Genomic DNA, 17239 nt, shown 5'->3' on the forward strand with positions numbered 1-17239 from the left:
CTGTTTTCACTTTCTGTCTAAGTCTTCTTGCAGAGAGCTGTGGCTGAGCCTCCACACATCACAGGCGATGTGTTCTGACAGACATGAAGAATTAAAGTGAAATGCATGCGCTGTTTAAAATAAAATCATCTATGTCATGAATAAGAAAAACAAAACAGATGGAATTACGTCTTTGGTCATGCCCCAGAACAGTTTCAAGCTCTTCAAAAATGCTTAATCTAATAAAGAAAGAAAAAAAAATCCTCTAAAATTCTAAATGCAATAAAGCAAAAAGCCTAATTCTCAATCACATAGGAATTTGGTATCAATAGTTTCAGTGTAAGGAATTCGCTGGTGAGATGCATTGGGTTTATGGGTCATAGGTTGAGGGTAATTCACCCAGGTGGAATGACTATTGATTGGAATGTGAGGGACAAAGTAGCTTTGCCTTGGCATATTCCACGATGAAAGAAGGATCAGGTGTGTGGCGCTGTGGTCAGGAAGGGGAAACCTCCTATCAAATGGGGCAAAATGTGCCTGCCGTCTCTTCAACACAACATTAAGTTCCTCCAGAGGCATTCTGAGCAAAGGATTCTTCACAGGCCATTTCTCTTCTACAGCTTCAAAGGAGGGAGGGTGTGGTGTAATCCTTTGGTTAGTTCCAGTCACCGGGAAAGCTCACAGACCTCAGGCTGCCTCGCTGCTTTCTGGATGGAATGCTTCAACTTGACATGAACAGGAAAGTGCAATCAGTCTTGGACAGGGAATGTTGGAAATCTCTTTCTCTCCTGATCGGTGGGGAAAGACAGGAGAGAAGGGAAGGGTTTATTCAATACCAGAGGGCTGCGTAAACAAGTGCCCATGGTCGTTTCCTGCAGGGAAGTGGAAAGATTAGCCTGGTTTATACGGAGCTGAGGAGAGGGCTTAGGACACGTTGTAGCTGATTAAACAAGAGTGAATCATTGCCCAGTCCCATCTAGATAATCTCCAGCCATTATCTTTCATAATAACAGGGGACTCTTGAGCGATCCATTCTCCTCTGACTGATGTCCATGTAGAGGTGGAGGGCACTCTTCCCATGCATGACGTCTGCGGCCACTGGACTGCCACCTTCACGCCACAGTCCCTCCCATTTGCTCTTTGCTTTTCAAGATCACACACAAGATACTGTTACAGACCCTAATTGTAAGCTTTTAAAACCTCGAGTTAGGAAGCTCAGGATCACTTTCAGGTTCTTAGAAGCAAAGTTTCTCTTGCCAAGTGTCCTTGGGGACCTTTGTTACTAGAAGTGGGCACCCGGCCAGATGCTGCAGCGAAGCTTTATAAAAATAGACAAGATAAATGGACTTTTAGTGGAGTATTGTGCCAGACTTTTAATTTTCAGGAAATTATTTTTTTAACCTAGCTGAGAGTCAAGTCAATTTGTGACTTAGCTGAGAGGTTGGGGGCGGGGAGCGGTGGCATGTGACATTTTCAAGTCAGGAAAGCCTGCCACACCAAACAGATTTCTCTTGGCAATCAAGATAACTCAAGAACCCACAAACACATTGTCAGAGGGAAAAATTACATTTTGCTGTAACACAGATCATGTACAGATGACTTATTCCTCTTTCAAGTTCAAGCACAAAAAGACTGTTTATAGATTTCCACTTCTGACCCGGGAGGGCAGAACAGCGTTGGAGGCCTGAAAAAATGGTAAAGAGCTCCCAGCTACTCCTTTGATAAAGAAATAGCGGGAGCACATATACAACCCAAGCTGTTGAGAGTCAGAACGGAACCCTTGCCATAGACAACCAGTTGTGTTTGTTTATTTTTTTTATAACCCCACACATGCAATAAAAAAATCATTGCCACTGTTTTTGTATTTTAATTTATTTTTTAAAAGATTTTATTTTTTTATTTTATGCATCTGAGTGTTTTGCATTCACGTATGTATGTGTACCACATGTGGGCCCGGTGCCTCAGAGGCTGGAAGTAGGTCTGGGATTCTCTGGAACTGCAACGGGAGCTCCAGATGGCTGTGAGCCATCCTATGGGTGCTGAGAAATAAGCTCAGGAAGAACAACAAGTGCTCTTAACCACCGAACCATCTCTCCATCTCACTTTTAACAGCTCCAGCAGTTAAACAAAAATGTTCACTTTGCTTGATTTCTTTGGAATATGGCAAAATCTTTCCCTAAATGGGGTACTGGCTGCCTGTATCATTTCAAGGGTATCCTAAGTTGACACACATACCCCCAATTTTATGATATCATTAACTCTTATTACATATCTATCCCATGGTAAACATAATTGTGCGGAAACAATTGAAAAATGTTTACTGAGCCTTTTTGAAGTGCAGAGCGATGTGATGGAAACAGATTATCTCTGAAAAAGCAACCAACAGTCCCTAAAAAATTTGCAAGGTGGTGTAGAGGAAAGATCTACTTGTGCTTACAAATATACAGACGCTCAGCATTAAACAGTTATGTGGGGCAGTGGTGTGAACAGTCGTTTCTCCCCGCCCCCTCTCCTCTCTCCTCTAGCCCAGAATGGCCTTGAACTTACTATTTAGCAAAGATCTCAAACTCTTATCCTCCTGCCTCCACCTCTCAAGGGCTGACATTACAGGCATGTGCCACCATGTCCAGTTCTCACTGCTAGACCCTGAACTCAGGCTTTGTGCCGAGCCACAGCTCACCCTCTGTTATTGCTTTATATAGCTTATATGGAATCCTCCAGGCCCCTGAAAGGGAACCTATGCTAGGCCCCGGTCACATAATTGTCATTCCAATAACTGAAGTAGGTATGTGATCAACTCCATTTTACAGACCTAGAAATGGAGCCTTAGACACCAAGCAAGTAACCTAAGTCTACGAGCCAGCGAATGGCAGCGCCACACTTCTTCAGCTATTCTATGTTCTGATTCTGTACCCTGTGGATTACCAATGTTTTAAAACATAAGCTTTGCAGACCTGGATTTGATCAGATAGTAGAGGGATAGTGAAATCAGACCACAGACCACTCAGTGCTGAGCTGGAGTCTCAGCATGTCGGAAATCCTTCGCTGTGCTCCTTGCTCCCAGGGCCTCTGTGACTTCAGATATTTGGCGTTTCAAGTAAATACAATTGTGCAAGATGAAATCCCAGTTCGCTGCTCCTGTAGCTGAGGCCACTTGAGCTGAACTCTCTTCAGTTTCCAGGACAGCCTTTCAGGAGCGTACAAATCATAAAGCATGTAAAAATTCTATTTCTTCCCCCAGGGGAACATGAGGGGAAACAGGATTCCCTAGTGAGTGGCTGGTGTCTGAAGGATGCTGTGTATCTCAAAGACAAATTTCCAGGTAGCTAATTGGAACCGAATGTGCATCTTACCCTCCTTTCTGGAAACTTTTTTCTCACCCCCCCCACCCTACCCCTCACCCCTGCCCTGGGTTAGGAGACTCAAAATAAATTTAGGCAGAATTTAGAATGAAAAAAAGTTTTTTTCCACTAGATTTTTGGATGAAATGAAAGTTAATTGTGGCAAAGAAATGTTTTCATCTGTTTTATAAGATTCAATTGCGAGATAATAGGTAATTGCAAGCTAATTCCTAGATTTAAAGAATCCCAAGATTGAATGGAAATGTGATTATGTCTGTTTGGGAGAAGGCATTTGTGAAATATTTGCGTTCATTACCCTTCCTCTGAGCAGAAGAATACTTAAATCAAGTTCTGTCTTTCTCTGGGGAAAGCGTTTCTGCAATTGAAGATACAGAATTTTCTTTTACCTAGTTCTGTTGATATGAGAATCTAGGAATAAATTCTGTGAGACTTATAATAGGCCCTAGATACTAGGCAGTTGCCAAAGCCACCGGGCTCTGACTAATCACTCTATTGCCATCTTTCATTAAGAACTGGATTATTTTACATATGCCACTCAATGTCACTTTTCTGTCTCTGCATTAATTTTATGGTAAAATGATTAAGGTGTTGTATTTTTTACAACCCCATCACTTATTTCTCAAAAGCTTGAGTACCATTCTCATTTTTGAAAAATATTCATATTTATTTTTAATTATGGATATGCATGTATGTCTGTGTGGAGGTATGTGCATGTAAATGCAGATACCTGTGGAGGCCAAAGAGGGCGCTGGAGTTAAGGTGGTTGTAAGCTGCCCATTGAAGGTGCTGGGAGTTAAGTTTCAGTCCTTTGCAAGAGCAGTAGGACTTAACTGTTGAGCCACCTCTTCAGTCTTGCAGTCATATTTAATTATTAATAGTAGTACTAATGATGACAACTTAGGTCCTATTTAATACCCATGAAAACTCTTCAAAGTAGGTGCTGTGTTCATATCACAGGTGGTGACGTGAGGTTTAGGGAACATAGAGGTGAAACTTGGGGCTGGAGAGAGGGCTCCGTGGGTAAAGATGTATTTGCCGTGCAAGCTTGAGGATCTGAGATCACATAGCTAGCGCTCACACGGAAGAGCCAGGAGTGGTGATACATGCCTGTAATTCCAGCGCAGGGGAGCTCAGGGGCCAGCAAGAGGACGTTACTAGGAACACAAACCCAATAGAGACCAGATTATAGAAAATATACTGATGTGGGGGCAGATGGAGTAAGAGCGGCTGATCATGCCCTTGGAGACATTGAACTTCTCTGCTGCGAATGATTTTACTATTTGTGTTATACTGCGTTGGCGGCCTGTGCTCTTAAAAATCATGGAAATTCAGGACAGGAGGGACCCATGTCACCTCCTGTGTCATCATCCTGTCAACAAATAGCCACTATCCAGTATTTCCTCTACTTTCACCAAAATGACTCTAGTCTAGAAAATGAAGGAGTGAAATATTTAGAGAGAAAAGGACAGTTGGAAGAAAATATTTTTCAACTCAAATGTCAAGCGCTAGGAAAGCAACTATAGTCTTGTTGATTTCTCTGTCCCTGAGAATCGAGGAAGGGTCTGTCTTAGCATTCACACATTTATTGGGTCAACTGGTCCCCTTTTAAGCTCTTAGCCTGGATTCTCACACTCCAGGAAGCTGGGGGACGTAGCAGGGGCCCGTGGCTGGGTACCTACTCTCTGTACAAGTGCAGCCATATGCAATGGCAGCTGTGATTTTTCTTCCTAAGTGACTCAGTTGGACTTCTGCCATGCCTGCCTACCCAGCATTACTTTCTCCAAAGGCCTATTTATTTTATTTTATGTGTATAAGTGGTTTGCCTGTATACGTATATGTGTCAGATGCATGCCTGGTACTCATGGAGACCAGAAGAAAGTATCAGATCCCATGGAACTAGAGTTACAGATGGCTGTGAACCACCATGCAGATGCTGCGAACTGAGCCCTGGTCCTGGTTAAGAGCAGCAAGTGCTCTTAACTGCTGAACCATTTCTCTGGTCCCTGTCAAGAATTTCTTCCCTAGGCTTTGCTAGCAATGTCTCAAGAGTCCTTTATTCATGGCTGGAGCTGACTCCAACTTGCAGGAGTAAAGTTCTTGGCCTGTGTGGCAGACTCAGCAAGACTTTGCAGAAATGTTGGCTCATTTTCATTGAATGTTTTCAACTTTGCAAGAGGGGAAGTTGAAATGGAAGTGAAACCTGGAAGACAGAAAAGAGATCCAGGGCAGGAGAAAGGATTCTCAGTGATGTTATTAACCCGGAGCTACCCTCAACTGCCTCTCTGTTTCTCACTGAGCTTTCGGCTTACCAAGACTGGCTGGCTCGGTAGCTCCTGGCTCCGGGGATCTTTGTATCTCCTTTTCACCACACCCCACGTACTAGAGTTAAGACATTTGCCACTATGTTAAGACATTTGCCACTATGGCTTTCATTTGGGGGCTGGGATCTGAAATCAGGTCCTCATGTTCGTACAACAAGCACCCTGACCTGCTGAGCCGTCTCCCCAGCTGCTGCATGATGCTCTTTTTAAAGCCTGAATCAAGATGGCTCAGTGTGAACCATTAAACTTCTTTCTTTCCTCCTGTCTCCCTCCCTCCCTTCTCCCTATCTCCTCTCTCCCTTCTTCTTTCCTCCCTCCCTTCCTTCCTCCCTGCCTCCTTCTTTGCCTATTTTTTCAGGTGGAGTAAGTTTACAGTCAGAACTTGGCTCAGGTTTGGGATGTCAAAGCAGAGCGGCATGTGAGCACTTTTTATCAGAATATGCAAATCCACGTGTCTGTGCACATGCTAGATGAGTCTGAAGAGGCTCCCTTCTAGTCCCCTGTGCCCCTGCTTCGGGCCGTTTCTCAACGTCACAGCACCAGGATGTCCCACTCCACTAGGCTTCCCAAATCAGCCTCTGTGTGTGACACAGTTTCTGTGAGGTGGCTCAAAGGTACAAAACGTGATCAAGAAAGTAGGCAGCTGACCGAATGAGAGAGGACCTGAAGGGAGAGGGAGCAGGCAAGAGCTGCATCGGCAGGGCCACAGGCTGTGCATGGGCAATGGAGCCTCTTTCTGATAGGATATGATGGCCCCATTTGTCAACCACTGGCTGTAACAGCAGGCTTCTGACAAATAAGGCAAGCAGAAAATCTGCTACGGAAACATGAAGACACCTCCCACCATTAGCAGGTGACTTTGGCTTTGGTGGGGTCCCTGCTGTTGCTACGTGAGGGAAACGGGAGATCACATGTTAGGGAGAGAAGCTTCGGAAACTCCTTTCAGAGAAAGACCTTTCAGGGGTCCTTGAGAACTCTGGACACAAGATACAAAGCATTTTTACAAAGCTCAAATGTCACATTTAATGTGTGGGGTTTTTTTTTTTTTATACTCTTTTTTTCCCCTTAATCAAAGCCCTAACATTGGCATCCTGGTAAATATTTAATAACTAACTCTTTAGGAAAAAGGAAAAAAACAGTTCTGGTTAGTGCTGGCTTTAACTGTGTAAACAGACCCTGATGGCCAATTTCCAGCAGCCAATATATCAACTGACTCATGAAATTCCTTGAATTTAACAATTGGCTCTGGTATGAGCCAACTCCACCTACCCTGAAATTACAGAGGAGAGGTTCTAATTATCAAGAGTTTTTGTGTGGATAAAGGGCCAGCCATGAGTCCTCTGTGCAGGACTCAAGATGTCAATCACATTGCAGAAGCTCAGAATTGAAAGGCTAGCCATGCCTTTCACATCCTGTCCTCAATGAGGACCATTCTGCTGCCTCTAGACCTTAAGGTAACTTCAGAACAGACCCTAACTGCGGAGGTCACAGAGGGCCATTATCTGCTGTCACCTCCACATGCAGCCTGACTATGGTATGTGGCTTGCTCTTCTGGGTGAGTCAGGTGCTGAGTGGCTGAACACAAAGGCAACCATTGTAGGGAGAAGGGACCATGCAATCTTTGCAAAGGAGAGAAGCATTGACCTCAGGGCAGAAGACAGTCACCGGAGGGGAACAAGGTGGAGGAGTGTCCTCACCTGTCCAAGCCCTGTAACGTGTTCAAACACACCAGGCAGACAATGGGGCGGCCCCACGAAAGGATGGAAGACAAGAAGGAAAAGGTGGGGACACTTTCATAGTGACAGCTGCAGCAGGAGGGAGGAGGAAGATGGGCGAGGGACAAAGAGAAAGGCGACAGCTCCCTGCGGTTAGTTGGTGGCCAAGGGCTTCACCTGGGAAGCAGGTGGGGCGGGTTGGCTTGGCCAGTGCACAGGTGGGGCTGTGTTCTGGGAAGCTGCCAATGTACAAGAAGGATGCAGGTGGGAAGGGCGGTAAAGCTCTGACAGGCAGGTATCAGTTTGTTTTAATATTAGTCATTTCGCCCAAACTGCATTTAAACGAGAGAATAGCAGCCGTCATAAAAGATACAAACAATCTCTCTCTCTCTCTCTCTCTCTCTCTCTCTCTCTCTCTCTCTCTCTCTCTCTCTCTCTTTCTCTCTCTCTCTCTCTCTCTTCTTTTTCTGAGACAGGATCTTTCCCTGTAGCCTTGGCTGGTCCAGAACTTGCTATATAGACCAGTGAAGCGTGATCCTACTTTAGTCTTAACAATAAAAACCCAGAGTCAGAGTCAGTCATCGAGGGTGAAAGTTGAAAGATCAGAGAAGCAGAGCAGCAGCCACTAGAAACTTATTACCTCTACTTAGACTAAATGGGTGGTGGGGGATCCTGTCTCCATCTCCCTAGTACTAGGATCAATGGCGTGAGCCTCTCATGTGCTGGGGGATCAAAGGCATGAGCCTCCCGAGTGCTGGGATCAGAGGTGTGAGCCACCACTGCCCAGCTGTTTCTCTTTTAGACTGGTTCAATCTCATGTAGCCCAGGGTGGCCTTGAACTCCTGATCTTCCTGTTTCCTCCTCTGAAGTGCTGGGATTAAAGGTGTGTACCACCACTGCCTGGCCTCTATGGTTAACTAGTGGCTAGCTCTGCCCTCTGATCTCCAGGCAAGCTTTATTTGTCAGAACACAAACAAAATATTGTACAACAGGCTAGGCTTGCCTCCAACTCACACAGGACCAAACGTTTGTGCCACCGTACCCTGTCTACTATTTAACTTTTGTTTATTTACATTTAGGTCTTTGTATGTGTGTATATCAAGTGCAGAGCTTTTCCCTTGCAACTTGTGCCCCTCTTTCTCCCCAGTTCCCTGTGAAGGGGACTCCCACACAGTGGGGGTCAGAGTGGGGGTGTGTTCCCGTCCAGACCCTGGACTAGGCACAAGCCACACCCAAACACTTTCCCCGCTTTATTAAGCGGAAAAGAAAAATTAAAGTGGTTGCTTTCTGACTCAGACAGAAAAAGCGGCAGCAAATGACCTTGCAAGTGTCATTCTTAAGAGGAGGAAAAGCAGACAGGTCTGTGTTAGAATGGGCTAGGATGCAGATGTGGTGGTAAAGGGATGAGGGAGAGGGGAAAGAGGGAAGGGGTGTTTGTCCAGGAGGGAAGGACTGCCTCTGGATAGAGTGTAGCATGAATCTTAAAGAGTCTTATTACTAAAAACAAACCTGGAGCCAGGTATTGGGGTGAATGCTGGAAGATCAGAGAAGCAGAACAAGCCACAGCCACCTCACCTTGCCAATTCCTCAGCTGATCCTGTTTCCTCAGACTGGAAGCCTCTGAGTCCTCATCCAGAATGAATCTCAGCTGAACTGTTGCTCAAAAGCCTAAAAGCTTAACCCAGCTCTAGTTCCTGGTCCTCACGCCTTATATATCTTTCTGCTTTCTGCCATCACTTCCTGGGATTAAAGGCGTGAGTCACCATGCCTGGCTGTTTCCAGTGTGGCTTTGAACTCACAGAGATCCAAGTGGATCTCTGCCTCTGAAATGTTAGGATTAAAGGCATGTGCTACCACTGCCTAACCTCTATGTTTAATTTATGGCTGTTCAATTCTCTGACCCCCAGATAAGTTTATTGGGGTGCACAATATATTGGGGAACATAACATATCACCACAATAGAGAGGAGACAGACATGGCACATAGGCAAATGGCAGTTTGTAGAGGTAAAGGGAGAAACTCCATGTTAGGATGAGGTGTTTAATTTTAATTGGGCATCTTAATTAGGTGAACCAAAGGGGGTTTTTGATTGCTGGACCTTGGTAGTCAGCCTGAGGAGGAGGAAGTGACCAAGGGAATAGACCTTGGGGGCTAGCTTTAGGAATGGAATCTTAACGGTTTTTAGCAAGGCAGAGGGAATGGGGGAGAAGGGCAAGGCCTGCCAGAGCCACCTGCTCTAGAGGGCTAGTGTCCCCTTGTCCCCCTCTCCCCCTTAGTCTCCCTTTTTCCTAGATGGTTTTACTTCTACTCTCATGCCTTACACATTTTGCTTGATTTTATAAAATCTAAAATCCTGGAACAATGAAAGGGAAAAGACACATGGCGGTTGTCTTTCTGAGACTGGCTTAATTTGTTTAATGTGATTCTCTCCTAGTCCTGTCCATTTTCCTCCAAATGACATAACCGTGATCTTCCTCAGGGCTGAAAAATTTCACTGTGTTCACATACCACATTTTCCTTACCCGTTCCTCAGCTAGGTTGGTTCCATAGCTTAGCTCTTGTGACCAGTGCTGCAGTAAACATTCACTGTGCAGATAGCTCCATGACATGTGAGCGTGGAGTCCTGTGGGTAAATACCCGGGAGTGGTACAGCTGGATTACATGGCAGATCTGCGGTTAAGTTTCAGACACTTCCATAGTGATTGAAGTAGCCTACATTTTCAGCCTTGCTGATATTTTGGTTTGTTTGCTTGTTTTTTTGTTTTGTTTTGTTTTTAGTTTTTGGGACAGGGTTTCTCTGTATAGCCCTGGCTCTCCTGGAACTTGCTCTGTAGACCAGACTGGCCTTGAACTCAGAGATCCGTCTGCCTCTGCCTCCCCAGTGCTGGGATGAAAGGCGCCCGCCACCACTGCCCAAATCTTTGGTGATGTCTGAAGGGAAAAAAGACAGGGTGCTTTTGGGGAAAGAGATTTGTGCTTATATCAAACTGCTTTAAACAACAACAAAGCAAATGATTTTGATGGACATTTCAGCTCAGCACCTTTGACCTTGACATGGAAACAAATGGCAAACAATAGACTTCCCGTGTGCCGCGCTTCATGCACAGATGTGCGTGCTGACCTTGCACATGGACATGAGTTACGACACTGATTCAAAGAGCAATCCAGTTGGTTAGTATATTTCCCACCCTGTCCCCCCAAAGGAGAAAATACATATCTCCTTCAGCCAGGTTCCTTCATGAACAACAAAGATAACAGGAAACTGATATTCCTCTAATCCCTTAAACTCCCATCCCTTAAACTCCCATCTGAGGAAGTCTTAAGGGTTTTACAACGGAAAGGAATCAGAGAATTTCAGACCTACGTGCATATTAATCCAGAAAGAAAAAAATAATAATTAAAGCCCAAAGGGAACTCTCATTGGGGCAAACCCAAGGGATTGTCAGATTTCAGCTTCAGTGGGTTCTCAGCCTTCTTTGCTAGTTGGACAAGACACTTTCTTTCCCCAGCCCCGTCTTTTGTAAACCCAGAAACTAGGTCAGAAATATAAGGTCCCTGCTTGGCATGAAATCGACAAGGCAGTCTACAGGCAGGGAAGACTCAGTCCCTCTAAACACAAGATAAATAATTTATTTTAAAACTTAGTTAATTCATCTTAAATACATAAATAATGCATGACTAAGTGTGCTATATAAAAATGTCGAAAACATGAAGGCTGTCAGGAGTGGAGTTACTAAACTCATTCCTCCCCTGATAGTTTCTCTCATAGAACGCACACTGTGGCTTCTGATTTGCTGAGTATCCAGTCTGGTACTTTTCCCCCAATTATTTATCTATAACATTTACTTGAGGGCTGGAGAGATGGCTCAGTGGTTAAGAACATGTATTGTTCTTGCAGTGGCCCCGAGTTCAGTTCCCAGCACCCACATCAGGCAGTTCACAACTGTTTGTAACTCCAGATTCAGGGGATGGCCCTAATCTCAGGTACATGCACATATACAGAAAAACACACATGTACACATAAATAAATAATAATAAAATATTTAAAAAAGAAATATGAACAATTTCTCATAAAAAAGTATTTACTTGAAATACTTTTTACTGCTGACATCATGAAGGAACTTTTCTTCGTTAGTAAATTTCAGTGATCAGAAAAACTCTAAGGAATTGTAAGCCATATTCCTTGCTTGAAACTGCCCGAGAGGCTTCTGGGAACCTACGTTACAGTGAAACAGAGAGAGAGAGATAAGGGAGCTCAAAAGATGGAAGAGTTCACAAGAACATGGTTTCTCTTGGCTCCTGTTTCCAGGAGGGGCTTCCTGGAGAGCGCAGTCCTGGAGGACAGCATACAGTAAGGACGGGTTAGCCAACGGGAGCAGAGAGAAGGCATTTCAGATGAAGGGGACAAAAGGCTGGTGGATGCTGGAGTCAACTATACATCCTGAAGACCTCCGGCATGCCTGTTCTCAGTCTGAGTGGCGTTTGCCAAGTTGTTTCTGGTGTGTGGGGTGGGGAGACTATGAATCATGTTTCCATCCTTTTTCTCTTGGTGGCTTCTGAATTCTCGGCAAATGATTGGGTTATCTTTCAGATATAAGGAATTGTAACATAACATACAAGTTAAGACCGAAACAAACCACCAGCAGCATTCCTGTAGATCCGTGGACAAGTACCTACCCAGTCTTTTATGTTGTCGATTGCAGTTCACAAATGAATATAGAAGCATATGTGCAGGACTTTGTTATCTGCGGGATTTTGTTATGCACATGTGTTGAGCTACTGAACTAGTTGGACAACCAGCCTGGAGCTTGGAAAGCTCAACACTGGCTTTCTCATTGTCTGGAGAGTTGTTCAGATGACCAAAGATCACCCTACAGACAATGGACTCTCGACTGAATCTTGCCAGAAGGTGCTCTTCTATGACAAATATTTTGTAATGCCCATGTTGTTACTTGAAATAAAATAGATTCTGTAATGCACTCTCCACTCATATAATATTTTAAAAAATCAATATAATGCACTGCTCCCAGTTTAAAAAAGGAACACATAACAAAATCCTGTGCATAACAAAGTCCTGCACATATGCTTCTATATTTATTTGTGAATTGCAATCGACAAGATAAAAGACTGGGTAGGTACTTGTCCACGGATCTACAGGAGTGCTGCTGGTGGTTTGTTTCGGTCTTAACTTGTATGTTATGTTTTCTGGAATGGAGAACAGTTAGTAATATTCTAAATAGAAAAGGCCCAATTTATCTCTTGGAATACACAGTGTGTCTTAGGAATGCACTACGTCACTGGATAGATCTCTGTCAGAGAATGGGCTGTCCTAGTTAGTCACAGATAGCTTATCTCTTGTTTGGGATGGTCTTGCTCACAGTTGCCTGCCTAGCAGCCTCATTACCTGCCCCAGTAACTATCAATGGATTCCTCACTCACACCGTCATGGCAACGTGAAATTGTCCGACAGGCCACGTTTCTGAATTACTCTCTAGGGCTAGAATTACCTCAATGAAAAACCACTGCCTTGGATCCATCAAAATTCATGGTTAGAACAATCTTTGAAAATGTGAGATGGTAGAAGATATATTCTAATAAACCTTGAATTCTATGTTAATTGCATGTCAGTAATACTGGGTGGTTTGTTGGTGTGACGGGCACTGTGTCGGAAAGACCTTTTCTCCCTATTGGTTAGTAATTTTCTCACCTCTGAAAAGACATCTCAGCATCTAAATGAGGCCCACCAGTATACCCTGGTGATGAACAAGGTTAGAGTAAGAAATGCAAGCTGTGGTAATGAGTTTCTAGCCCAACATAAAGAGAAACTCAAGAGGAAAAAAAATTGCAGAATTTTAGCCACTGCTGTGATTTTGAAGATGTCTAACACTGAGCCATGATTCAGGAGGACAGAGGGATCAGTCAGCAAGAGAAGTGCTGTCTCTGGGTCCTAAATGACCAGGTGACAGTCTAAGTCCTCAGGACCTGGAGTGAGAGAGCTCTTCTCTACACTGGTATACACCACAAAATTCATTTGAAAACCACATCGAAGGTCAATGTTACCTGATCTCAGCTGAAAAATGAGAAATGGTAGCTAGCACACAGAATGACTGCCTCTGAACCTAGAGATGTGCCTGGGTGTAATTGGCTTGGATTTCTAAGTGACTGTGGTACAGCCTTACCCTCCATCCTTTCCAAAATGACCCTGGCTTCCTTATTGAATTAAAAAAAGAAATTCAACATGATGAACTGTCCAAGGCACTTCTTACACACTACTTGAGGGAGAGCTAATCGGACCTTTGTATGGAAGACAGTTTGGCAGCAGGATCCTAAACGCAGGGAGAGAGAAGGAAGGGGCAAGGGAGAAGAAAGGGAATGTTATATTTATTCTATTGAGTCCACTCTAAGGAGTTAAGCTACATCTATAAACAAACATTTGTGTGCTAATGGTCTCCATTTTTGAAATGTATAAATAGCAAAATTTTGCAAATTTTTCTTTCTTTTTTTCTTTCTTTATTGAAAATAGATTGTTTTCATGTAATATATTCTGATTGTGGTTTCCATCTCTCAACTCCTCCTATATCCTCCCCACCTCTCCACGCAGCCAATCCATACTCTTTCTTGCTCTCTTTTTAAACTGAAGATTATCTGGACGGTTTTTAACAACTACAGAAGAACAAAGGCTCACACTACCATTTACATATGTCTGTGTGTATAAAGTAAACTTTTTACACACATACACGTGCACACACACACACACTTTCAGATGTACAAAAATGGTATATGTGGCTTCTATTGATCAATACCAGTGTTTGTACTTTATATGTAAACAGATGGATAAAATTATTTATATAGAGTATTTGAATATATATTATTATACTATCGTAGTTAATCATTAAGTTGTTATTATTAGTAATACTTTCAATATATTCTCTTTTGGAAGACTAGATATTAAGGCAATTTGAAGCATTAGTGAATGTGTGTAAGGCAATTCATTAAGAAAAGAATATTTAGCCCTAGAATTCCAGTATGCCAACATGTCTGCTTCATATCTGAGTATTTATTATTCAGATTTTATTCCAAACATTTATACCCATTTTAACCAAGAGACACATTTTCTCTAATATTTCTCAGCAGCCTTTCTCCTTCCATTGCTATAAAATTTTAAAAAGTAATAAAGCCTTAGTGGAGGTATGCCTGTAACTATTTATCCATCAGTACAAGGCTAAATATAAATAGACAGCAGAATTTTTCAGTCTCTGTACTCTTCATCACATTTGATTCTGTGTTAAGCAAGCAAACAGGGAATGCTTCAAAGAATCAACCTGAGCAAATAGCATGCATTCACTGCTTAAGATGTGCAGATGTCTATCGGAACCCTCTGATCCATCAGCCCAAAAGCTTCTGCAGGCACTGTGATAGCTCTCTGGGAACTATGAGAATGTGGGTGTGCAAATATTTAAAGAGTCAATAAACATCCATCCATAAACTCAATAAAACATATGCAGAGTTATATATTAAATACATACCAAATACAATGTGTGTTGTTGTTATTGTATTTAATATATATAAAACATGGTGTAGTATTTTTGTGTACTGTTTAATTGTGTGTGAGTGGTCCATATTATAGCCAGGCAGTGACTCCCTATACATTGTTGTTTTTTGGGTTTTTTTTTTTGGTTTTTCGAGACAGGGTTTCTCTGTGTGGTTTTGGTGTCTGTCCTGGAACTCACTCTGTAGCCCAGGCTGGCCTTGAACTCACAGAGATCCGCCTGGCTCTGCCTCTCAAGTGCTGGGATTAAAGGCTTGTGCCACCACTGCCCGGCCAACATTGTTTTTCTGTTTTAGCATGAAGAGCAATATATTCACTGAATATATTCACAGATATATGTTTCATTCATTCATTTTTTTTATACCAATTTTGTTGAGTACTGACTTAGGGAAATAATCTGTGTACATTTAAAGTGAACCACTGAATGAGCTGCTCACATTCATAAAATCACCTGCATGATGAAAAAGAACTGAAGGTATTCACTATCTAGTAGGCCATCCTCTTACAGTTAAGGTATCCTTCACATCTTTCCTCTGCCACCACCTAAGGCAGCTACTGATGGACTTTTGTCACTATAGAATATCTTGCATTCTATATCAATTAAATCACGCAGCCCACATTCCCCTCTGCCTGGCTCCTTTCCTTCAGTGTTTGTTTTCTGAGACTCACTCACACTGTGTACTTCATTGAGAAAGGGGAACTCGGTGTACTCTGTGTTCCCGAACACGCTCAGAGTCCTGTTTATGTGCTCACCTGTGAGCAGACAGCTGGGCTGTTTCCGGTTCAGGCTACCATGAAGTGAAGCTGCCAGATGTACATTTATGTACATCTCACTGTGGTGTGTATATCTGTTTTGTTTTCTCTTGAGAAAAGGCCAAGGGTCATATTGTACATACATGCTTAATTTTTTAAAAATGCCAATCGCCCCCCTCTCTTTCTCTTTCTCTTTCTCTCCCTCCCTCTCTCCCTCCCTCCCTCTCTCCCTCCCTCCCTCCCTCCCTCCCTCCCTCTCTCTCTCTCTCTCTCTCTCTCTCACTCTCGCTTTCGCTCTTATTCCATAATATATATTCCACCTATGATTTTTTAAACCTGTATATTAAATTTTCTGAAATAGTCTCATTGCAATTAAACTTTACCCATATATTCAGTGTTTTCTGCCTTCTTCAGAGTGTGTGTGTATAGACAGGGTTTCTCTGTATAGCTTTGCACCTTTCCTGGAGCTCACTCTGTAGCCCACATTGGCCTCGAACTCACAGAGATCTGCCTGCCTCTGCCTCCCAAGTGCTGGGATTAAAGGCATGCGCCACCAATGCCCCACCAGAGTATATATTTTTAATTGATCTATTTCCTATTGATCGGTGCTTCCTTCTGTCAACTCTTTTTTCTGCATGGCTCTTTAAGAAATGGACTACGGAGTTAATACAGTTGACTTTGGATATTATATTATACTTCAGTACTTTTTTGTATGCTTTCTATTTCTTTCTTGAAACTTCCACTTGATTCTTCGCTATCACTGTGGAGAGCACATTAAAAACTACTCGTTTCAGAATCAGAGTTAATGTTTGCTTGTCTTTCTCCTTGAGAGATGTTTATATTTTCTTGACTTTTTGTATGCCGAGACTTTTAAGTTAGGATCCAGGACAGGGAGAATGTCTCCTGGTGATGATATTGTCCAGTACAAAGTTCCCGTTCAGGAGTCAGGGCACTCCACTCACACTCCTTGTGCTCATTATCAGATGTCATGCCTGCGTTTAGCTTTTCTCCCAACCTTGGTTTCAAGTGCTTTCTGTTTGTCTGGTGCCTGCTTGGGGCAGGGGTCAGCCAGGCTGGGTTTATACACAGCCAGGGGCCCCTTCTCTACCTCTTTCATTGTTGGAGTTCTTAAGGTTCTGAGGCGCCCCTGGTTTCAGCTGGCTCCTTTTGTGACTCTTCCAAGCAGAATGTAAGCTGCCCATGTTGCTCCTGCTACATCCTTGTCTGGAAGCTTTCGGAACAGACTGTCCCTAACCAGGGAGCTCAGTCTCCATTTCTGGGAGGATCCGTTGGGGGCACGTTCCTCTCTCTGCTTACTGATTACTAGAGTTACCATACAGTATTCTAACTGGCTGACAACACTTATTTATTCAGTTGTCCCTAGAACTTCAGTGTTCTATTTTAATTATATAAAACAGTCCAGAGAATTTTCGTTATACCAGTGTCTTTGTGCATTTGCGTTGGAGACTATAGATGAAGAAATGGAAATTTGGGGTCCTAAGGTCTAAACTTCAACTTGAGTAAAAATTGCTAAATTATTCAGCAGTATGCTTATAACAG

The sequence above is a fragment of the Peromyscus eremicus genome, chromosome 13 (assembly GCF_949786415.1).
Source record: "Peromyscus eremicus chromosome 13, PerEre_H2_v1, whole genome shotgun sequence".
Classification (NCBI taxonomy): Eukaryota; Metazoa; Chordata; class Mammalia; order Rodentia; family Cricetidae; genus Peromyscus; species Peromyscus eremicus.